This window comes from Puntigrus tetrazona, chromosome 4 (genome assembly GCF_018831695.1).
Source record: "Puntigrus tetrazona isolate hp1 chromosome 4, ASM1883169v1, whole genome shotgun sequence".
Taxonomy (NCBI): domain Eukaryota; kingdom Metazoa; phylum Chordata; class Actinopteri; order Cypriniformes; family Cyprinidae; genus Puntigrus; species Puntigrus tetrazona.
In genome coordinates this window covers 15,906,731-15,930,045 of record NC_056702.1, presented here as the reverse complement: position 1 = coordinate 15,930,045, position 23,315 = coordinate 15,906,731, and the positions used below count along the sequence as shown (strand labels likewise).

Sequence of the window (23,315 nt, the reverse complement as noted above, 5' to 3'; positions counted from 1 at the left end):
CTTTCCAGGCCCTTAAATCTGCTTTGACCAAGGCTCCAGTCCTGGCTTATGCTGATTTTAGTAAATCTTTTATTTTGGACATTGATGCAAGCCACCAAGGTCTGGGTGCTATTTTGTCTCAAGAGCATGGAGGCAAATGTCGACCAGTGGCATTTGCAAGTAAGGCAAGGCAAGGCAAGGCAAGTTTATTTATATAGCACATTTCATACACAATGGTAATTCAAAGTGCTTTACAAAAGAGGAAATAAAATAATTGCAAGATTTAAATAACAATAAAAGAAATTAAAATAAAATAAAAACACTGATTTAAGATAAATTGAATTAAAAGCAAAAAGAGATTGATTTAAAACAGTTTAAAATAAAAGAAGCAAAGTAGCACAGTTCGGACGCAGCACAGTGCTCATTCTGTAAATGCACAACTAAACAGATGAGTTTTGAGTCTGGATTTAAAAGTGACTAATGTTTCAGCACATCTGATCTCTTCAGGAAGCTGGTTCCAGATGCGAGCAGCATAATAACTAAAAGCAGATTCTCATTGTTTGGTGTGAACCTTTGGTATTTCTAACTGACTTGATCCTAGTGATCTGAGTGGTCTGTTGGGTGTATAAATAGTGATCATATCTGCAATGTATTTAGGTCCTAGTCCATTGAGTGATTTATAAACGAGTAAAAGTGCTTTAAAATCAATTCTAAATGTCACTGGAAGCCAGTGTAAGGACCTGAGGACTGGTGTGATGTGCTCTGATTTTCTGGTTCGAGTCAGGATCCTGGCAGCAGCGTTCTGGATGAGCTGCAGCTGTCTGATGGTCTTTTGGGAAGGCCAGTGAGGAGACCATTACAATAGTCCACCCTGCTGGTGATGAAGGCATGGACTAGTTTCTCCAGGTCTTGCCTGGGCACAAAGCATCTTATTCTTGCAATATTTTTAGGTGATAGTACGCTGATTTAGTCACTGCTTTGACATGACAGCTGAAACTAAGGTCGGTCTCTAGAATCACACCAAGATTCTTGACTTGCCTTTTGGTTGTTTGACCCCTTGAGTTAAGGTATGCATTCACCTTGTGAACTTCATCTTTATTTCCAAATGCAATGACCTCAGTTTTCTCCTTGTTTAACTGAAGAAAATTTTGGCACATCCAACTGTTGATTTCATCAATGCATTGGCAGAGTGAGTCAATGGGGCTGTAGTCATTTGGTGATAAGGCTAGGTAGATCTGCGTGTCGTCAGCATAGCTGTGATAGGCAATTTGATTCTTTCTCATTATTTGACTTAGTGGGAGCATATACAGGCTAAACAAGAGCGGCGCAAGAATTGAGCCTTGTGGGACTCCACATGTCATGGACGTCCACTTAGACCTATGCTCTCCTATACTCACATAATAACCCCTCCCCTCTAAATATGACCTGAACCAGTTTAGAGCCATTCCAGAAAGCCCGACCCAGTTTTCCAGTCTGTCTAGAAGAATGTTATGATCGACAGTGTCAAACGCAGCACTAAGATCTAGTAGTACCAGCACTGATATTTTACCAGAATCAGAGTTTAGGCGAATATCATTTATTATCTTAACTAACGCTGTCTCTGTGCTGTGGTGCGGTCTGAAACCAGATTGAAAATGATCCAGATAACCATTTGAGTTCAAGTAGCTGTTCAGCTGATTCAGAACTACCTTTTCAATGATCTTGCCTACGACCGGAAGATTTGATATCGGTCTATAGTTACTCAATATACTGTTATCAAGATTTCTCTTTTTCAGGAGGGGCTTAACAACCGCAGTTTTCAGGGCGTTTGGAAAAGTCCCAGAAAGAAGTGATGTGTTCACCACTTCTAAGATGTCAGCTTTTAAACAGTCAAACACGCTTTTGAGAAAAGATGTGGGGAGTGTGTCAAGACAGCAGGTTGAGGATTTTAGGTGCTGTACTACTTCCTCCAAAGTTTTGCTATCAATTGCTTCAAGAACACACATAGTGACTCCTTTTTGAGATTGTGGTTGAATCTGACATATCTCTACATCATCTGATGTTTTAATTGCCTTTCTGATATTTTCGATCTTCTCAGAAAAGAATGAGGCAAACTCATTGCATTTGCTGTCAGAAAGCATTTCACTGGGAATCTGACTTGGGGTTTGTCAGTCTCTCAACCGTAGCAAAAGAGTGCGGGTGTTGTTCAGGTTACTATTTATAAGGTTTGAGAAAAACGTCTGTCGTGCTGTGGCTAATTCCACATTAAAAGCATGCAGGCTGTCTTTATAGATGCTATAGTGGATTTCAAGTTTTGTCTTCTGCCACGTCCGCTCAGCCTTTCTGCATTGCCTTTTCATGATCTGCACTGCTGTTGATTTTCTCCAACATGACTTTTGTCTGCCAGTCTTCTTACTGACTTTCACAGGTGCAATATCATCCATGACATTCTTAACTTTTGAGTCAAAGGACTCCAGGAGAAGATCAACGCAGTCGGCAGAAATGCTTGGCATTGAAGAAACAGCCTTCATAAATAGCACACTTGTGTTCTCATTAATGCATCTCTTTCTGACAGTGACAGATCTGGATTCAGTGGTAGCAGAGATCAATATATCAAAGAAAATACAGAAGTGATCAGACAGTGCTACATCCTTGATAACAATGGACGAAAGCTGTAAACCCTTACTAATGAGTAAATCTAGCGTGTGCCCATGGTGATGTGTAGGTCCATGCACATGCTGAATCAGCTCAAAAGTGTTTAAAACGGTTACAAATTCTTTTGTAGTTTTGATTTCTGCATTTTCTATGTGGATATTAAAATCCCCTGCAATCACAAAACAGTCAAATTCTGAACAAATCATTGATAACAATTCTGTGAACTCTTCAACAAAGGCTGGAGAATATTTTGGAGGCCTGTAAATAATGATAAACAGGATGCGTGGAGCACCTTTCAACACAATCCCTAGATATTCAAATGACAAGTACTGACCAAATGACACTTGTCTGCACTGAAAGACATCTTTAAAGAGAGCAGTAACCCCACCCCCTCTCTTGTCAACTCTGCAAACATTCATATAAGTGAAGTTGGGAGGGCTGTTTCATTGAGCACTGTTGCACTGCAGCTTTCTTCAAGCCATGTTTCATTTAGAAACATAAAATCCAGATTGTTTGTAATTATTAAATCATTGATCACAAATGATTTGTTTTTTAGTGATCGAACATTTAATAATGCTAGCTTGATGGTAGTACTTTTTGTTTCTATAGAAGTCTGAGTTTGTTGTCTAATGGGCCGCAGATTAGATTTGTCAGCTGTACGCCTTGAAAAGGCCTTAGACTTTCTATCCTGTAATAAGACGGAGATAGTGAGAGACACACTGGGTTCCCGCTTGTTTTCTAAACATCCCTGAAAGTTTTTGCTGTAGTTGCGGGGACCCGAAACACATCACTGAGAGCTGTTATCAGTTGTTTTTGCTTTACCAGCTGCAGATGGAGGAGGATGGCCTGGCGTTGTCGCAGCGGCCAAGAGAGCTCTCGCTGGAGGAGGGTGAGCTGGGCCCAGCGGCCTTGGAGGCGGTGGTGCCCGCCGTTTTGTAGTTGATAACTGGGGGCTCGCAGCAAAGGAGTGGGAGAGTCTGGTTTTAGCCACCAGTTCCTCCATTTTTTGTGAGAAGCTGAGAAGTGGCGATGCTTGAGAGAGGGATAATGTCTCTGGTAAACAGAGCATTGGTGTTTCCGGTGGCAGAATTATGCTGTCCTGGCTTCCCTGGCTGATTACCAGAGAGTCGTCCTTCGGCTCTGAGTCCTGGAGCCGTTGTTGTGCGTCACATTGTGTCTGTGATGGGCTCTGCGGGCAGGGCTCAACCGTGATAGTGTCCACAAACAGTGCTTGTTGTGGCTCTGTGGTGTTTTCAGTGTCCTTGTGGGATGTGTCGACCAGATGATGACTCTGAGGCTGATATGAAGTCCTGTCGTCATCCATACTTTGTCCAGGTGTGTGTGTGCCATTCATGTTGAGTGGACTGGCAGACTCTGCTGATGGATGACGGAGTGAAAAATAGATGTTGTCCTTTAACACTCTCGCACCAAGTTTGTTTGGGTGAAGGCCATCCAGTTTAAACAGTTGTCTGTGTCCCCAGAATAGATTGAAGTTGTCGATGAAGTTGACTCCTTTTTGACTGCAGGTTCTTTGTAGCCAAGTATTCAGTCCAAGCAACCGTGAAAACATGTTTGTTCCTCTTGCTGGGAGTGGTCCACTGATGAACGACTGGACTTCAACTCTTTGAAGTGTTTCGATAAGTTCACTGAAGTCCCTCTTCAGGAGTTCTGATTGCTCCTTACGAATGTCATTCTTCCCCACATGGATGATGACTCGTTTTGCAGTCTTGTGCTTCATTAGAACGTTCTGAAGTCCATTGTTTACATCAGAGACGGTCGCTTGAGGAAAGCAGCATGTAGTTGTCGTTCTGCTCCTGACGTTTCTGATAATGGAGTCTCCGACTATCAGAGTTCTAGGCTCGGCTGCTCTGTGATCTGAACGCCGCTGTCTGCTCGACCTTGAGCGCCTGTTTGTAGCGGTGTTAGCTACTGGCTGATATGACTCCTGCTCAGTCACTTTCGGGGATTCCTCACCCAAATTCGTTAAAAATTCAAATCTGTTCTCGAGCTGTACAGGGGGTGGTAAAATACCAGTTTTTCCAAGCCTTCTCATGGCCATGTCTGGGGTAGATGATGCCACAGCGGCAATATGAGATACTCGTGACAGTCTGGTGTCTCGAGTGCCTTTGGGTCTCGCTCCCTGTCTTTGCCACTGATTTGTGTGTTGATCAGCTTTAGCTTGATTCGCTACATTTATATACTGTCGAGATTGATTCGATTCACAGGACTCACCGGCTGTGGGCTGAGGGGGTCCGTGATGATCTGCTGTGTGATCTGCTTGTTTTGGGAGTCCAGCAAGTAACTTCGTTTCAAGAGCCACAATCCTTTGTAGCAGTCTGTGGCAGTTTGTGCAGCAAGTAGATTCCAGAAGAGGCATTTTCTTTCTTGTTTGTTGAAGATAGGAAGCTGTGTTTTCCCGTGTCCGGAATGTAAGCTGCTAGCAGCGGGAGGCAGATAATCTAGTTCTTCGTAGTAGCTATTATTGCAATCCCGAAAGTTTTTGCCAAATATGTGTTGTTTGAGCACTGTGCTATATGCTGAAGTTAAAACTTAGTAAAATCAGAAAAAAAAAGTAGATAAAAGTAGATAAAAAGAAGCAAAGCGCGGAGCAGTAAGCAAGAGCGTCCGAACAGTCGCAAGCCGGAAGCAAGAAGGATTACGACCGTCTGAACGAAACATGCAGAACTATAGCTCAATGAAGCTGGAGTTTTTGGCCCTGAAATGGGCTGTTGCAGAAAAGTTCAGAGAGTACCTGTTGGGTCAGAAATGTTTGGTATATACAGATAATAATCCCCTTAGCCATTTGCAAACTGCGAAGTTGGGAGCATTGGAGCAGCGTTGGGCTAATCAGTTGGCAGATTTTGATTTGGAAATAAAATACAAACCTGGACGCTCCAATGTTAACGCGGATGCCCTTTCTAGAAAAAATATTGCGTCTGTGGCAGAACTGGCTATGACTACTGCAATGCCGAAGGAGGTGCATCAATGTGTTCATGACAGTCAGCATGTAATGGTCAGTGAAACAATTTCGGTTTTCCCTGAACAACCTAGAGAAAATCTTGGTGCCCTGCTAGAGGCTGACCCGGTTATTGGGCGATTCCTGGTGTATTGGGATCGTCAAAGACCCCCAGATGCTCAGGAGAGAGCGGTAGAGTCATCAGCGGTGCTTGAATTGGTGCGGCAGTGGGGGAAGCTGGTGAAGATGGAGGGGGTGCTGTATCGGAGATTCTGTCCCCAGGATGAACACAGAGAGATTCGTCAGGTTGTTTTACCAGCTGTCCTCAGGGGAAAGGGTCCTCACAAGCTTGCATGATGATCATGGCCATCAAGGAATTGAGCGGACAGCAAGTTTAGTGAGAACTCTGTGTTATTGGCCGAGTATGTTTAAGTTCATTGAGGAATGGTGTAAGAAATGCCAGCGCTGCACCCTAGCTAAAGTGGTGCGACCAAAAGTACGTAGCTTTATGGGACACCTGACAGCAGAAAGACCGCTAGACATTTTGGCCGTGGATTTTACATTGTTGGAACCTGCGTCAAATGGACTTGAAAATGTATTGGTGTTAACTGATGTATTTTCTAAGTTCACACAAGCTATCCCAACTAAAGACCAAACAGCAGCAACAGTGGCACGTGTTTTAGTGGAACGTTGGTTTTACTTATTTGGAGTACCACGACAACTTCATTCAGATCAGGGGCGGTGCTTTGAAAGTAAGCTGATTCAAGAATTATGCAGATTGTATGCTATTTCAAAAACTCGCACCACCCCTTATCGACCTCAAGGGAATGGTCAATGTGAACGTTTTAATAGAACAATGCATGATTTGCTGCGCACATTACCTCCAGAGGAAAAACGTCATTGGCCAGATCATCTTGCTCAGGTGGTTTTTGCATATAATACCACAGAACACCAGTCTACTGGGTACGCCCTTATGTCCTCATGTTGGACAAGAGCCCCATTTGCCTGTTGACTTTCTGCTGGGACTGGATAGTCATGTCCAGAGTGATGCGGAGTGGGTTGTGGACCACAAAAATAATTTGGAAAGAATATTTACCAAGGCTCGAGAACGTCTTCAGTATGCTACAGAATACCGAGCTCGACTAAATGATCTTCAGGTGCGACATGAAAAGTTAAGTGAGGGGCAGGTGGTGTATCGGAGAGCACATAACTTCAAGGGTAGAAATAAGATCCAAGATGCATGGGATTCAACCCCTTATAAAGTGATTCGATGTCTAGATGGACATGGAGCTGTGTATGCTGTCGCACCGGCAGATGGAGTGGATGGGATCAGAAACATTCATCGTTCCGAATTGCGTCCAGCCTATGTCTCTCCAGATGACCCTGGCCTCCCTAATTTAGTTGATCATCAGGACACTGCTAGAGAAGCAGATGAAGACATGGTAATGATTTCATTGATGCCTGGGAGTGTATCTACTCAAGATAAAGCTCAACTTCGGTCCAGACCTCAATCTTTGCAGGAAGATAGCAATTCGTCCTTGACTGCAGTAGGTGATGTTGAAGCCCATCTTCCTTCACAACATGAAGCGGTAGTAAGGCGTACAAGAAGGGTAGCAGCTGGATGCCATTCAAACCCATATCATCTCCCTAGGCCTGTATGCATTAGTGAAACTCAGTTAAATGGTCCGGTTACTCCTCTTATGATGGGGCTGTCCAATGATAACCCCACCGTAGTGTTTCGCCCATGGTTGTAGGGGGGCTAATGTAATCGACGGGACGGCGATTTAAATTGAAGGGGGTAGATTGTAATGGGATATGGGTTGGGCACTACAAGTCCCAGCAGCCCCAGGGCTCTTAAAAGGAAGTAGTAAGGTTGTGTTTGTTCTTTTTTACTTCCGTTTTTCTGATTTTGGGGAAAGGTGGCGTGGAATGTAGAGTGGCATGTAGGTAAGGAGATTTGAGTGATGCATTCTTACTACTTTGTTAGTTTTATCGATTGCATAATGAATTGATGTTGTGGTAGATGTTACTTTGGGGATATGAGCGCAGATAATCATTGCCGCCAAATACCGCGGGAGCGTTGCGGAGAACTGAGAATATGCTGTACCGACTAATAGTAGGTAGAAGTCTGGTCATATTGATTTTGTTTATAGGTGTTTTGTTTTAATTAAATTATCTGACTTTTTATTTTAGTGGTGTGACTGGAGTATTGCCTGACTGTGGCCTGACCATCTTGTCGAAATAGTGGATGTGAAAGGTATTTAACGTTTTAATGAAAAAAGGGTTTTTATTTATTTTTAAATTGGAAAGTGAGTGCATCTTATTTAATGAATGTCTCTAATTCTTTTGATTTTTCTGTTTGTAATAGACTGTTTCCCCCTTTTAGGGATGCATGGTTACCGTTTTCTTTATGGTTAAAATATTGTTTTGTTTCGTTTCTTTATTATCTTTTGTTTGTAAATGTGGAGATCCGGAGTGGTAGAGATTGAGGTACTAGTGAATGTGTTTGGTTGTTGATTTTATGTCCCTGTACCTTGTATTGCCCACTGTTAATTGTGTTTTTTTGTTTAGCCGGTGGTTATCGGGTTGCCCTCACAGTGTGGATGACAGTGGTAAGGTGGCTGGGATTGTGTGGTGGTTTGGTCACTGTATTTCTGTTTCTTCTGTAGGTTTGCAGTGTGATTGCTGTGAGCTTGGCTGCTGTGAGAACACTTTGGCTTCTAGGCCCTTCTTTCACTTTCCTAGGCAACCCTCATGCCACCTAGGGCCAGTTTTCTTTTATTTCTTTTTCTTTATTTTGTGGGCATTTACATCCAAAAGGGTATGTGATATGTTTTAACATGTTTGACTTGTCTTTAATAAAAATGTATTTGATTCTTTAAAGTCACCTCATGGCCCCTTCTTTTGGTTATTGACACAGTAATTGGTCATCATACCACACCTTTAAAGTAGCTGTTCTTTAAACAGAGTTTGACTGTTTTAACTACTTAACTAATGCTCTTATCTTTAATGTAGCTCATTTTGAAGTATTTTTTTGTATTTCATTCATTACTTATCTAGTATAATGGCACTTAGTGTGCCTCACCTTAAAATAGGGGCTTTTTTTTGCAGCAGCTTTCGCTTCACGGCCGTACCACCCTGTTCACGCCAGATCTCGTCTGATCTCAGAAGCTAAGCAGAGTTGGGCCTAGTTAGTACTTGGATGGGAGACTGCCTAGGAATACCAGGTGCTGTAAGTTTTGAGTTTTTTCACTACTTATCTAATACACTGGCCCTTAGTGTGGTCAAAGTTTGACCAGCTCTTTGCTTTCCCTTACTGCTTATTTAATTCAATTGCCTTTAAAGTAGCTGTTCTTTAAACAGAGTTTGACTGTTTTTAACTACTTAACTAATGCTCTTATCTTTAATGTAGCTCATTTTGAAGTATTTTTTTTTTTGGTATTTCATTCATTACTTATCTAGTAAAATGGCACTTAGTGTGCCTCACCTTAAAATAGGGGGCTTTTTGCAGCAGCTTTCGCTTATGGCCATACCACCCTGTTCACGCCTGATCTCGTCTGATCTCAGAAGCTAAGCAGAGTTGGGCCTAGTTAGTACTTGGATGGGAGACTGCCTAGGAATACCAGGTGCTGTAAGTTTTGAGTTTTTCAATACTTATCTAATACACTGGCCCTTAGTGTGGTCAAAGTTTGACCAGCTCTTTGCTTTCCCTTACTGCTTATTTAATTCAATTGCCTTTAAAGTAGCTGTTCTTTAAACAGAGTTTGACTGTTTTTAACTACTTAACTAATGCTCTTATCTTTAATGTAGCTCATTTTGAAGAAGTATTTTTTTGTATATCATTCATTACTTATCTAGTATAATGGCACTTAGTGTGCCTCACCTTAAAATAGGGGGCTTTTTGCAGCAGCTTTAGCTTACGGCCATACCACCCTGTTCACGCCTGATCTCGTCTGATTGCAGAAGCTAAGCAGAGTTGGGCCTAGTTAGTACTTGGATGGGAGACTGCCTAGGAATACCAGGCGCTGTAAGTTTTTGAGTTTTTTCACTACTTATCTAATACACTGGCCCTTAGTGTGGTCAAAGTTTGACCAGCTCTTTGCTTTCCCTTACTGCTTATTTAATTCAATTGCCTTTAAAGTAGCTGTTCTTTAAACAGAGTTTGACTGTTTTTAACTACTTAACTAATGCTCTTATCTTTAATGTAGCTCATTTTGAAGTTTTTTTTTTTGTACATCATTCATTACTTATCTAGTATAATGGCACTTAGTGTGCCTCACCTTAAAATAGGGGGCCTTTTGCAGCAGCTTTCGCTTACAGCCATACCACCTTGTTCACGCCTGATCTCGTCTGATCTCAGAAGCTAAGCAGAGTTGGGCCTAGTTAGTACTTGAATGGGAGACTGCCTAGGAATTGCAGGTGCTGTAAGTTTTTGAGTTTTTTCACTACTTATCTAATACACTGGCCCTTAGTGTGGTCAAAGTTTGACCAGCTCTTTGCTTTCCCTCACTGCTTATTTAATTCAATTGCCTTTAAAGTAGCTGTTCTTTAAACAGAGTCTGACTGTTTCTAACTACTTAACTAATGCTCTTATCTTTAATGTAGCTCATTTTGAAGTATTTTTTTTTTTGTATTTCATTCATTTACTTATCTAGTATAATGGCTCTTAGTTTGCCTCACCTTAAAATAGGGGGCTTTTTGCAGCAGCTTTAGCTTACGGCCATACCACCCTGTTCACGCCTGATCTCGTCTGATTTCAGAAGCTAAGCAGAGTTGGGCCTAGTTAGTACTTGAATGGGAGACTGCCTAGGAATTGCAGGTGCTGTAAGTTTTTGAGTTTTTTCACTACTTATCTAATACACTGGCCCTTAGTGTGGTCAAAGTTTGACCAGCTCTTTGCTTTCCCTCACTGCTTATTTAATTCAATTGCCTTTAAAGTAGCTGTTCTTTAAACAGAGTCTGACTGTTTCTAACTACTTAACTAATGCTCTTATCTTTAATGTAGCTCATTTTGAAGTATTTTTTTTTTTGTATTTCATTCATTTACTTATCTAGTATAATGGCTCTTAGTTTGCCTCACCTTAAAATAGGGGGCTTTTTGCAGCAGCTTTAGCTTACGGCCATACCACCCTGTTCACGCCTGATCTCGTCTGATTTCAGAAGCTAAGCAGAGTTGGGCCTAGTTAGTACTTGAATGGGAGACTGCCTAGGAATTGCAGGTGCTGTAAGTTTTTGAGTTTTTTCACTACTTATCTAATACACTGGCCCTTAGTGTGGTCAAAGTTTGACCAGCTCTTTGCTTTCCCTTACTGCTTATTTAATTCAATTGCCTTTAAAGTAGCTGTTCTTTAAACAGAGTTTGACTGTTTCTAACTACTTAACTAATGCTCTTATCTTTAATGTAGCTCATTTTGAAGTATTTTTTTTTTTTTGTATTTCATTCATTTACTTATCTAGTATAATGGCTCTTAGTGTGCCTCACCTTAAAATAGGGCTTTTTGCAGCAGCTTTAGCTTACGGCCATACCACCCTGTTCACGCCTGATCTCGTCTGATCTCAGAAGCTAAGCAGAGTTGGGCCTAGTTAGTACTTGGATGGGAGACTGCCTAGGAATACCAGGTGCTGTAAGTTTTGAGTTTTTTCACTACTTATCTAATACACTGGCCCTTAGTGTGGTCAAAGTTTGACCAGCTCTTTGCTTTCCTTACTGCTTATTTAATTCAATTGCCTTTAAAGTAGCTGTTCTTTAAACAGAGTTTGACTGTTTTTAACTACTTAACTAATGCTCTTATCTTTAATGTAGCTCATTTTGAAGTTTTTTTTTTTGTATTTCATTCATTACTTATCTAGTATAATGGCACTTAGTGTGCCTCACCTTAAAATAGGGGCTTTTTGCAGCAGCTTTAGCTTACGGCCATACCACCTGTTCACGCCTGATCTCGTCTGATCTCAGAAGCTAAGCAGAGTTGGGCCTAGTTAGTACTTGGATGGGAGACTGCCTAGGAATACCAGGTGCTGTAAGTTTTTGAGTTTTTTCACTACTTATCTAATACACTGGCCCTTAGTGTGGTCAAAGTTTGACCAGCTCTTTGCTTTTCCTTACTGCTTATTTAATTCAATTGCCTTTAAAGTAGCTGTTCTTTAAACAGAGTTTGACTGTTTTTAACTACTTAACTAATGCTCTTATCTTTAATGTAGCTCATTTTGAAGTATTTTTTTTTTGTATTTCATTCATTACTTATCTAGTATAATGGCACTTAGTGTGCCTCACCTTAAAAATAGGGGCTTTTTGCAGCAGCTTTAGCCACGGCCATACCACCCTGTTCACGCCTGATCTCGCCTCTGATCTCAGAAGCTAAGCAGAGTTGGGCCTAGTTAGTACTTGGATGGGAGACTGCCTAGGAATACCAGGTGCTGTAAGTTTTTGAGTTTTTCACTACTTATCTAATACACTGGCCCTTAGTGTGGCCAAAGTTTGACCAGCTCTTTGCTTTCCCTTACTGCTTATTTAATTCAATTGCCTTTAAAGTAGCTGTTCTTTAAACAGAGTTTGACTGTTTTTAACTACTTAACTAATGCTCTTATCTTTAATGTAGCTCATTTTGAAGTATTTTTTTTTGTATTTCATTCATTACTTATCTAGTATAATGGCACTTAGTGTGCCTCACCTTAAAATAGGGGCTTTTTGCAGCAGCTTTTAGCTACGGCCATACCACCCTGTTCACGCCTGATCTCGCCTGATCTCAGAAGCTAAGCAGAGTTGGGCCTAGTTAGTACTTGGATGGGAGACTGCCTAGGAATACCAGGTGCTGTAAGTTTTTGAGTTTTTTCACTACTTATCTAATACACTGGCCCTTAGTGTGGTCAAAGTTTGACCAGCTCTTTGCTTTCCTTACTGCTTATTTAATTCAATTGCCTTTAAAGTAGCTGTTCTTTAAACAGAGTTTGACTGTTTTTAACTACTTAACTAATGCTCTTATCTTTAATGTAGCTCATTTTGAAGTATTTTTTTTTTGTATTTCATTCATTACTTATCTAGTATAATGGCACTTAGTGTGCCTCACCTTAAAATAGGGGGCTTTTTGCAGCAGCTTTAGCTTACGGCCATACCACCCTGTTCACGCCTGATCTCGTCTGATCTCAGAAGCTAAGCAGAGTTGGGCCTAGTTAGTACTTGGATGGGAGACTGCCTAGGAATACCAGGTGCTGTAAAGTTTTGAGTTTTTTCACTACTTATCTAATACACTGGCCCTTAGTGTGGTCAAAGTTTGACCAGCTCTTTGCTTTTCCTTACTGCTTATTTAATTCAATTGCCTTTAAAGTAGCTGTTCTTTAAACAGAGTTTGACTGTTTTTAACTACTTAACTAATGCTCTTATCTTTAATGTAGCTCATTTTGAAGTATTTTTTTGTATTTCATTCATTACTTATCTAGTATAATGGCACTTAGTGTGCCTCACCTTAAAATAGGGGCTTTTTGCAGCAGTTTTAGCCACGGCCATACCACCCTGTTCACGCCTGATCTCGTCTGATCTCAGAAGCTAACAGAGTTGGGCCTAGTTAGTACTTGGATGGAGAGACTGCCTAGGAACACCAGGTGCTGTAAGTTTTTGAGTTTTTTCACTACTTATCTAATACACTGGCCCTTAGTGTAGTCAAAGTTTGACCAGCTCTTTGCTTTCCTTACTGCTTATTTAATTCAATTGCCTTTAAAGTAGCTGTTTTTAAACAGAGTTTGACTGTTTTTAACTACTTAACTAATGCTCTTATCTTTAATGTAGCTCATTTTGAAGTATTTTTTTTTGTATTTCATTCATTACTTATCTAGTATAATGGCACTTAGTGTGCCTCACCTTAAAATAGGGGCTTTTGCAGCAGCTTTAGCTTACGGCCATACCACCCTGTTCACGCCTGATCTCGTCTGATCTCAGAAGCTAAGCAGAGTTGGGCCTAGTTAGTACTTGGATGGGAGACTGCCTAGGAATACCAGGTGCTGTAAGTTTTTGAGTTTTTTCACTACTTATCTAATACACTGGCCCTTAGTGTGGTCAAAGTTTGACCAGCTCTTTGCTTTCCCTTACTGCTTATTTAATTCAATTGCCTTTAAAGTAGCTGTTCTTTAAACAGAGTTTGACTGTTTTTAACTACTTAACTAATGCTCTTATCTTTAATGTAGCTCATTTTGAAGTATTTTTTTTTGTATTTCATTCATTACTTATCTAGTATAATGGCACTTAGTGTGCCTCACCTTAAAATAGGGGCTTTTTGCAGCAGCTTTAGCTTACGGCCATACCACCCTGTTCACGCCTGATCTCGTCTGATCTCAGAAGCTAAGCAGAGTTGGGCCTAGTTAGTACTTGGATGGGAGACTGCCTAGGAATACCAGGTGCTGTAAGTTTTTGAGTTTTTTCACTACTTATCTAATACACTGGCCCTTAGTGTGGTCAAAGTTTGACCAGCTCTTTGCTTTCCCTTACTGCTTATTTAATTCAATTGCCTTTAAAGTAGCTGTTCTTTAAACAGAGTTTGACTGTTTTTAACTACTTAACTAATGCTCTTATCTTTAATGTAGCTCATTTTGAAGCATTTTTTTTTGTATTTCATTCATTACTTATCTAGTATAATGGCACTTAGTGTGCCTCACCTTAAAATAGGGGGCTTTTTGCAGCAGCTTTAGCTTACGGCCATACCACCCTGTTCACGCCTGATCGTCTGATCTCAGAAGCTAAGCAGAGTTGGGCCTAGTTAGTACTTGGATGGGAGACTGCCTAGGAATACCAGGTGCTGTAAGTTTTTGAGTTTTTTCACTACTTATCTAATACACTGGCCCTTAGTGTGGTCAAAGTTTGACCAGCTCTTTGCTTTCCCTTACTGCTTATTTAATTCAATTGCCTTTAAAGTAGCTGTTCTTTAAACAGAGTTTGACTGTTTTTAACTACTTAACTAATGCTCTTATCTTTAATGTAGCTCATTTTGAAGTATTTTTTTTTTTTTTTGTATTTCATTCATTACTTATCTAGTATAATGGCACTTAGTGTGCCTCACCTTAAAATAGGGGCTTTTGCAGCAGCAGTTTTCGCTTACGGCCATACCACACCTTGTTCACGCCTGTTCACGTCTGATCTCAGAAGCTAAGCAGAGTTGGGCCTAGTTAGTACTTGGATGGGAGACTGCCTAGGAATACCAGGTGCTGTAAGTTTTGAGTTTTTTCACTACTTATCTAATACACTGGCCCTTAGTGTGGTCAAAGTTTGACCAGCTCTTTGCTTTCCCTTACTGCTTATTTAATTCAATTGCCTTTAAAGTAGCTGTTCTTTAAACAGAGTTTGACTGTTTTTAACTACTTAACTAATGCTCTTATCTTTAATGTAGCTCATTTTGAAGTATTTTTTTTTTTGCATTTCATTCATTACTTATCTAGTATAATGGCACTTAGTGTGCCTCACCTTAAAATAGGGGCTTTTTGCAGCAGCTTTCACGGCCATACCACCCTGTTCACGCCTGATCTCGTCTGATCTCAGAAGCTAAGCAGAGTTGGGCCTAGTTAGTACTTGGATGGGAGACTGCCTAGGAATACCAGGTGCTGTAAGTTTTTGAGTTTTTCACTACTTATCTAATACACTGGCCCTTAGTGTGGTCAAAGTTTGACCAGCTCTTTGCTTTCCCTTACTGCTTATTTAATTCAATTGCCTTTAAAGTAGCTGTTCTTTAAACAGAGTTTGACTGTTTTTAACTACTTAACTAATGCTCTTATCTTTAATGTAGCTCATTTGAAGTATTTTTTTTTTTGTATTTCATTCATTACTTATCTAGTATAATGGCACTTAGTGTGCCTCACCTTAAAATAGGGGCTTTTGCAGCAGCTTTTAGCTTACGGCCATACCACCCTGTTCACGCCTGATCTCGTCTGATCTCAGAAGCTAAGCAGAGTTGGGCCTAGTTAGTACTTGGATGGGAGACTGCCTAGGAATACCAGGTGCTGTAAGCTTTTTGAGTTTTTTCACTACTTATCTAATACACTGGCCCTTAGTGTGGCCAAAGTTTGACCAGCTCTTTGCTTTCCCTTACTGCTTATTTAATTCAATTGCCTTTAAAGTAGCTGTTCTTTAAACAGAGTTTGACTGTTTTTAACTACTTAACTAATGCTCTTATCTTTAATGTAGCTCATTTTGAAGTATTTTTTTTTGTATTTCATTCATTACTTATCTAGTATAATGGCACTTAGTGTGCCTCACCTTAAAATAGGGGGCTTTTTGCAGCAGCTTTAGCTTACGGCCATACCACCCTGTTCACGCCTGATCTCGTCTGATCTCAGAAGCTAAGCAGAGTTGGGCCTAGTTAGTACTTGGATGGGAGACTGCCTAGGAATACCAGGTGCTGTAAGTTTTTGAGTTTTTTCACTACTTATCTAATACACTGGCCCATAGTGTGGTCAAAGTTTGACCAGCTCTTTTGCTTTCCCTTACTGCTTATTTAATTCAATTGCCTTTAAAGTAGCTGTTCTTTAAACAGAGTTTGACTGTTTTTAACTACTTAACTAATGCTCTTATCTTTAATGTAGCTCATTTTGAAGTATTTTTTTTTGTATTTCATTCATTACTTATCTAGTATAATGGCACTTAGTGTGCCTCACCTTAAAATAGGGGGCTTTTTGCAGCAGCTTTAGCTTACAGCCATACCACCCTGTTCACGCCTGATCTCGCCTGATCTCAGAAGCTAAGCAGAGTTGGGCCTAGTTAGTACTTGGATGGGAGACTGCCTAGGAATACCAGGTGCTGTAAGTTTTTTCACTACTTATCTAATACACTGGCCCTTAGTGTGGTCAAAGTTTGACCAGCTCTTTGCTTTCCCTTACTGCTTATTTAATTCAATTGCCTTTAAAGTAGCTGTTCTTTAAACAGAGTTTGACTGTTTTTAACTACTTAACTAATGCTCTTATCTTTAATGTAGCTCATTTTGAAGTATTTTTTTTTTTTTTTGTATTTCATTCATTACTTATCTAGTATAATGGCACTTAGTGTGCCTCACCTTAAAATAGGGGCTTTTTGCAGCAGCTTTCACACGGCCATACCACCCTGTTCACGCCTGATCTCGTCTGATCTCAGAAGCTAAGCAGAGTTGGGCCTAGTTAGTACTTGGATGGGAGACTGCCTAGGAATACCAGGTGCTGTAAGTTTTTGAGTTTTTTCACTACTTATCTAATACACTGGCCCTTAGTGTGGTCAAAGTTTGACCAGCTCTTTGCTTCTCCTTACTGCTTATTTAATTCAATTGCCTTTAAAGTAGCTGTTCTTTAAACAGAGTTTGACTGTTTTTAACTACTTAACTAATGCTCTTATCTTTAATGTAGCTCATTTTGAAGTATTTTTTTTTTTGTATTTCATTCATTACTTATCTAGTATAATGGCACTTAGTGTGCCTCACCTTAAAATATGGGGCTTTTTGCAGCAGCTTTCGCTCACGGCCATACCACCCTGTTGGCGCTAGAGAGCACATAGGAGTTTGTTGGCTGCAGTAGGGAGAGGAAGGCTCTCCTCCATTTTGGTGTAATTTTTTGTGTTTGTATTTTGCTTTTTTCTTTAGTTTAAGTTAGTTTTTTGTTGTTTTTTTTCAGTTATAAAACCACCCAACAGCAGCTTTTTTGCTTGCTGGAGGGTGGTTACGCTTTTCTATTTTTCTTTTTTCCTCTTTTCTTAAATGGACGGATTAATGGCAAATGACACTGGACTGGCACGAGGAACACGAGGGGCAAACGACAATGCAATGGCACGAGGAACATGCACGGCAAACGACACTGGAACGGCACAAGGAACACACAAGGCAAACGACACTGGAAAGGGAGGAGGAACACACACGGCAAACGACAATGGACTGGATAAGCGACTACGAGTTGGAAAGAAAATGGATCAAAACATGAAGAACAGGGTCAACGAAAGGAAATATTTAAAGGAGGCTACGGTGATTGTGAATGTGGAAAATGTGAACGATGTGACAGCGGTGGATATAATTAAAGCAGTGACGGGGAAGATCGGTGAAGGAAAGATTTTAGCTGTTAGGCCAAAACCATCAAATGAGTATGAAATTACACTTGAGCGGGAGGAGGACACTGAGATACTAATGGATGGATTGGACATTAAAGGTATAACCTTTGAGGTTAAAAGACTGCATAACAGGGACTATGTTGTTTCTTTCATGCACCTTCCTGCTTACATAGATGATGAGGATATTTTAAATAAATTAGAACAATGGGGAGTAACTCCTTATCTTTGATTAAAAGAAGGGTGTATCCGGGCACTAACATAGAGGATGGCACTCGCTTTGCAAAGGTGAGGTTCCCAAGAGAGGTGGTCTCATTGCCATATAGCACAAAAATGGAGACAGCGGAAGGGCCACAATATTTCCGGGTGATACACAGTCACCAGGTGAAAACTTGTCGGCTGTGTATGAGTCCGGATCACATGGTAAAGGACTGTCCAGAGTTCAGGTGCTACAAATGTGACGGAGAGGCCACTTTGCAAGGGGACTGCAATGCTGTTAAGTGCCTGGATTGCCGAGAGGTTTTAGACAAATGTAATTGCTGGATCGAGAATGAGGAGGATGAAGAGGAGCAGGTGAGCGGGCAGGTGCATGAAGGAGATACAGAAATAGATCAAGAGGGAGAAACTACAAAAATAATGACATTAAAGAAGGAATGGACAAAGGAAAAAAGAATTGGAACAAACACGTCAAAAGGAAGAGAAAGAGATAAAGATGGACAGGACTATAGACCAAAAAAAGTGTACCGGACAGAGCAGAACAAAAGGACAACGAACAGAATATGGAAATGGATAAAGGAATGGAAGAGGAAAATTCAGCTAAATCAAGTAAAAGGAGAAGACCAATAAAGGTAATGCCAAACATTGAAGTAGCTAAAAAGACTGGTTAAAAACAAAATGTGGATAAAAATGAGGCGGTAAAGGACTTAAAGGAGATGGAATGAAGAAATGGTTGTCATGAATGTCATTTTAAGAACTGTCTTTTGGGTTATGGTTTTAAGAATGGTTGCTTTTAATGCTAGAGGGTTAGTGGATATAAGAAAATTTGAAAATGTCAAGGAAATGTGTAAAAATGAGGATGTGATTATGTTGCAAGAAACTAACTGGAAAGAAGTACATATAAGTGAAGTAAGGAAAATATGGAATGGGAAGATTTTGTATAATAATGGTGATGATAGAACTGGAAGAGGAGTTGCAGTACTAATAAGAGAAAGCAGTGATGTAACATGTAATGTTGTTTATAACGATGGAGTTGGAAAATGTATGGCGTTTGAAATGGAATATGAAGATAGGAAAATACTTGGTATAAATATACATGCACCAACAAAAGAGAAAGAGAAGAGGGAGTATTACAATGTTTTACGAAAATGTATAAGGAAATATAAGGAAATTATTATTATGGGGGATTTTAATGTTGTGTTTAGTAAACTGGATATGGCTGAGGGAATGACTTTTAAGACAGACACAGGACGAAAAGAGTTAAAATTGTTGATGGAAGAAAATAACTTGATTGATGTATGGAGGGAAAGGAATGAAAAGAAAAAGGAATTTTCAAGAAGACAAATAGTGGGTAATTTTATGTGTAAACAAGAATAGATTTCATTTTATGTACAAGAAATATAGGAACGGTTTTTAGGGAAAATAAGGTATAAAGAAACAACTTTATGATCATAAACCTATTTTTATGCAAATAGATTGGAACATAGTGAAAAGAGGTCCGGGAGTATGGGTTTTAAACACTGAGGTTCTAAAGAATCAAGATTATGTTTTAAGTGTACAAGAGATCATTACAAGGGAAAAAGAAGACGGAATGTATAGAGAAGATAAAAGAATTTGGTGGGAAAATGTGAAACATGAAATCAGAAAGTTTACAATAAAATACTGTGGGTTGGTGCAGAGATGTAAAAAGAGAAAGGAAAGAGAAATAAGAGAACAATTAGAAAAGGAAATGAATAAGAATGAAAAAGACTTGCAAAAAATTAAGGAAATGGAAGAAGAATGTAAAGAAATAGAAGAAAATAAATATAAAGGGGCAAGATTAAGAAGCAAAGCAAAGTACACAGTGGAAGGAGAGAAATGTACAAAGTTTTTCTTTGACTTAGAAAGAAGAAGGGGAGTGGCACAGACAATCAAGGAACTAAAAAATGAAAATGGGGATATGGTGGAAACAAATGAGGGGATTTTAAAAGCCATAAAAGAATATTATGAGAAGTTATTTAGGGCAGAAGGAGTAAACGATAAAGATAAAAACAAGTTACTAAAGAAAATTAAGACAAAAGTCGGGGAGGAGGATAAAAAAGAGTGTGAGCAAGAGATAAGTGAGGAAGAAATAAAAGAGCAATAAGTGAACTGAATAAAGGGAAAAGCCCGGGCCTGGATGGGTTAGGGGAATGAATTTTACAAGATATTTAAGGATTTTTAACCGGTATTTTAAAAGAAGTGTATGAAGAGATCTTTAGGAAAGAGGAAATGAATCAGAGAATGGGGATGGGATTAATAAAACTCATATATAAGAGAAAAGGAGAGAAAGTAGACTTAAAAATTACAGACCGATCACAATGCTGAATACAGATCTGAAAATTTTAACAAAAGTTTTAGCCAACAGACTGAAAGAAGTAATGCCATCTATAATTGAAACAAATCAAGTGTATGGAGTTAAAGGGAAAGATATAGCGGACACAACGATAAGCATAATAGACAGAATAAGGTATATGAAGGAAAAAAACAAAAAGGATATGTAATCAGTTTGGATTTTGAAAAGCTTTTGACAGAGTGGAACATGAATATTTATTTGGAATTTTAAGAGCGCACGGGTTTGGTGAAAATTTTGTCAAGTGGATTACGATTTTATATAGGGAGCAATAACAAGAGTAAAATGTAATGGTTTTTTAACAGAATGTTTTAAAATTACTAGGTCAATAAGGCAAGGATGTCCATTATCAGCGCTCTTATATTCACTAGTAGCAGAACCACTAGGATTAGCAGTAAAAACAGAGGAAGACATAAGAGGAATAAGCATTGAAGGAAGTGGGGAAATGAAAAATATTTCAATATGCAGATGATACAACCATAATTGTTAAGGATATAGAGAGTGTTAAAAAAGTAATGGAAGTGGTACAGACGTTTTGTAGGGGATCAGGAGGCAAGATAAATGAAGAGAAAACGGTATATATGAGATTTGGAGGAGTGGTTGGTGTAACGGATTGTTTTAATTTTAAAGAAACGGAAGAAGTAAAGATTTTAGGTGTTTTAATGGGAAAACGAAAAAAAATGTTAAAGAAGTAATGTGGGAAGAAATACTAGAGGAATTGAAAGAAGGCTAATTTTTTGGAAATTGAGAACGTTAAGTTTAAAAGGAAAAGTTTTAATTTTAAATGTGCTAATGGTGACAAAGTTGTGGTATGTTTTGTATGTGACTGCAATGCCAATGTGGGTGGAAAAAAGGCTGAAAAAATGTTTTTTAGATTTTTTTATGGAATGGCAAACCGCCAAGAATTTCATACAGTACATTAATAGGAGAGGCAGGGAAGGGAGGGATGGGATTAATTGATGTGGAACAAAGAAAAAATAGCTTAAGAGTGAAAATAATAAAAAAATACCTAGATGAGGGAAACAAAGCAGCATGGAAAAAGACAATGGAATATTTTTTAAACAAATGTGGCAATTTTAATTTGGGAGACAATATTTTATGGATGAAAACTAAGAATTGGATGGTGGAAGTGTTGCCAGATTTTTATAAAGAACTGATGAGCGCCTGGGGAAATTTTTAATTAATGTTAATTTTAATCCACAAGGTCGAGAGAGCATTTTAAATCAGCCTTTATTTCTAAACAATGGCATTTTAAACCAAGGGAAAGAGATTTTTTATAAGAAATGGTGGGATGTTGGGATCACAAGAATCAGAGATGTTTTTATATGAATTTAAGGAGGGGTTTTTACCAATGCAGCACATAATAGACTTAATGGAAGAGGCTAAAGAGGATTTTAATAAAACAGAAATAAGAAATAAATATGAAGTAATAAAAGAAGCAATACCCAAAGAGTGGATAAAACAAATAGAAAACATGGAAGAAGAGCAGCAAGAGAAAGAGGTATTTGTGAAGTTGGGAGAAAAACAATTTTATTTTAAAGAATGCACGGTCAAAATGATTTATGATTTCTTTAGAGAGGGAATCTTTAAGAAACCTGTTGTCAATATGTATTGGGTACAGAAATTTGAAGATCTTAAGGAAGATTACATTTGGAATAACATGAAAGGAAGAATGATAGATGCACGACTGGAAAGCTTAGAGTTTCTTATTAGGCACAAAGCGGTTTTTACTGATGTTTTATTGAAAAAAATAGGAATGGAACCAAGTGAAAGATGTAAAGTCTGCAATGCTGAAAATGAAAATTTTTTACACTTGTTTTTAAATTGCAGAGAATTGGAAATTTTTAATGAAACCTGTAAAAGACTAATCGAAATGTTAAGAGGGGAACAAAAAGAGAAAAAAAATAGAATGGAGCAGAGTGATATTGTTGGGTATAGAAGAAAAGTGTAAACACAAAAAGATGATAAATTTGATTGTCATGCTAATGAAATGTGCAATATGGGAAAAGAAGAGCAGAGGCAAAAAAACAGGAAAATGTAATAGATGTATGGAATGTTTTCAAAAGGAAGTTTGAGAAATATGTAGAACATTTACATTGTTATTTTACTGCAAGAAAACAAATTGCAAGACTTTTTACAAAGTGTTTGATTCAGATATGTACAATGTTTGTAAAAGTTTGATTTAAAAATGCCAGTAACAGAATGATTTTGATGATGTTTTTTCTGTTTTAGTATTTAATGTATTTTATTTAATTGAAGAAAATGTAAAAATACAAAGTGTATAGAAAGAGACTTGCTGTACTGGATGGACTAAGTGATGAATTGTAAACTTTATGTTTTTATCATATTTTTCTAATAAAAAAAAAAAAAAAAATGTTCACGCCTGATCTCAGAAGTTAAGCAGAGTTGGGCCTAGTTAGTACTTGGATGGGAGACTGCCTAGGAATACCAGGTGCTGTAAGTTTTGAGTTTTTTCACTACTTTATCTAATACACTGGCCCTTAGTGTGGTCAAAGTTTGACCAGCTCTTTGCTTTCCTTACTGCTTATTTAATTCAATTGCCTTTAAAGTAGCTGTACTTTTAAACAGAGTTTGATTGTTTTTAACTACTTAACTAATGCTCTTATCTTTAATGTAGCTCATTTTGAAGTATTTTTTTTTTTGTATTTCATTCATTACTTATCTAGTATAATGGCACTTAGTGTGCCTCACCTTAAAATAGGGGCTTTTGCAGCAGCTTTCGCTTACGGCCATACCACCCTGTTCACGCCTGATCGTCTGATCTCAGAAGCTAAGCAGAGTTGGGCCTAGTTAGTACTTGGATGGGAGACTGCCTAGGAATACCAGGTGCTGTAAGTTTTTGAGTTTTTTCACTACTTATCTAATACACTGGCCCTTAGTGTGGCCAAAGTTTGACCAGCTCTTTGCTTTCCCTTACTGCTTATTTAATTCAATTGCCTTTAAAGTAGCTGTTCTTTAAAAACAGAGTTTGACTGTTTTTAACTACTTAACTAATGCTCTTATCTTTAATGTAGCTCATTTTGAAGTATTATTTTTTTTTGTATTTCATTCATTACTTATCTAGTATAATGGCACTATGTGTGCCTCACCTTAAAAATAGG

General features: G+C 38.9%; 6 non-coding genes and 15 pseudogenes across 6 annotated transcripts; all 21 read left to right on the top strand.

Annotated features, from left to right (window-relative positions):
• Nucleotides 1–8,689: 8,689 nt before the first annotated feature.
• Nucleotides 8,690–8,808, top strand: LOC122343736 (annotated as a pseudogene).
• Nucleotides 8,809–9,088: 280 nt separating this feature from the next.
• Nucleotides 9,089–9,207, top strand: LOC122343929. Its single transcript, XR_006250909.1, has one exon. It is a non-coding gene; the product is annotated as a 5S ribosomal RNA (ribosomal RNA).
• A 277-nt stretch (nucleotides 9,208–9,484) lies between these two features.
• On the top strand, nucleotides 9,485–9,603 carry LOC122343694 (annotated as a pseudogene).
• Nucleotides 9,604–9,881: 278 nt separating this feature from the next.
• On the top strand, nucleotides 9,882–10,000 carry LOC122343642 (annotated as a pseudogene).
• A 281-nt stretch (nucleotides 10,001–10,281) lies between these two features.
• LOC122343670 lies at nucleotides 10,282–10,400 on the top strand (annotated as a pseudogene).
• A 281-nt stretch (nucleotides 10,401–10,681) lies between these two features.
• On the top strand, nucleotides 10,682–10,800 carry LOC122343669 (annotated as a pseudogene).
• Nucleotides 10,801–11,081: 281 nt separating this feature from the next.
• On the top strand, nucleotides 11,082–11,200 carry LOC122343844. Its single transcript, XR_006250833.1, has one exon. It is a non-coding gene; the product is annotated as a 5S ribosomal RNA (ribosomal RNA).
• Nucleotides 11,201–11,475: 275 nt separating this feature from the next.
• On the top strand, nucleotides 11,476–11,593 carry LOC122343637 (annotated as a pseudogene).
• Nucleotides 11,594–11,871: 278 nt separating this feature from the next.
• Nucleotides 11,872–11,992, top strand: LOC122343762 (annotated as a pseudogene).
• A 276-nt stretch (nucleotides 11,993–12,268) lies between these two features.
• Nucleotides 12,269–12,387, top strand: LOC122343682 (annotated as a pseudogene).
• Nucleotides 12,388–12,665: 278 nt separating this feature from the next.
• On the top strand, nucleotides 12,666–12,784 carry LOC122343606 (annotated as a pseudogene).
• A 667-nt stretch (nucleotides 12,785–13,451) lies between these two features.
• Nucleotides 13,452–13,570, top strand: LOC122343837. The gene has a single exon (XR_006250832.1). It is a non-coding gene; the product is annotated as a 5S ribosomal RNA (ribosomal RNA).
• Nucleotides 13,571–13,847: 277 nt separating this feature from the next.
• LOC122343825 lies at nucleotides 13,848–13,966 on the top strand. The gene has a single exon (XR_006250831.1). It is a non-coding gene; the product is annotated as a 5S ribosomal RNA (ribosomal RNA).
• Nucleotides 13,967–14,244: 278 nt separating this feature from the next.
• Nucleotides 14,245–14,361, top strand: LOC122343674 (annotated as a pseudogene).
• A 285-nt stretch (nucleotides 14,362–14,646) lies between these two features.
• On the top strand, nucleotides 14,647–14,767 carry LOC122343734 (annotated as a pseudogene).
• A 274-nt stretch (nucleotides 14,768–15,041) lies between these two features.
• Nucleotides 15,042–15,160, top strand: LOC122343618 (annotated as a pseudogene).
• Nucleotides 15,161–15,437: 277 nt separating this feature from the next.
• Nucleotides 15,438–15,556, top strand: LOC122343552. The gene has a single exon (XR_006250803.1). It is a non-coding gene; the product is annotated as a 5S ribosomal RNA (ribosomal RNA).
• Nucleotides 15,557–15,835: 279 nt separating this feature from the next.
• On the top strand, nucleotides 15,836–15,954 carry LOC122343813. Its single transcript, XR_006250830.1, has one exon. It is a non-coding gene; the product is annotated as a 5S ribosomal RNA (ribosomal RNA).
• A 279-nt stretch (nucleotides 15,955–16,233) lies between these two features.
• Nucleotides 16,234–16,352, top strand: LOC122343589 (annotated as a pseudogene).
• A 273-nt stretch (nucleotides 16,353–16,625) lies between these two features.
• Nucleotides 16,626–16,744, top strand: LOC122343645 (annotated as a pseudogene).
• Nucleotides 16,745–22,935: 6,191 nt separating this feature from the next.
• On the top strand, nucleotides 22,936–23,052 carry LOC122343673 (annotated as a pseudogene).
• The last annotated feature ends 263 nt before the right edge of the window (nucleotides 23,053–23,315 follow it).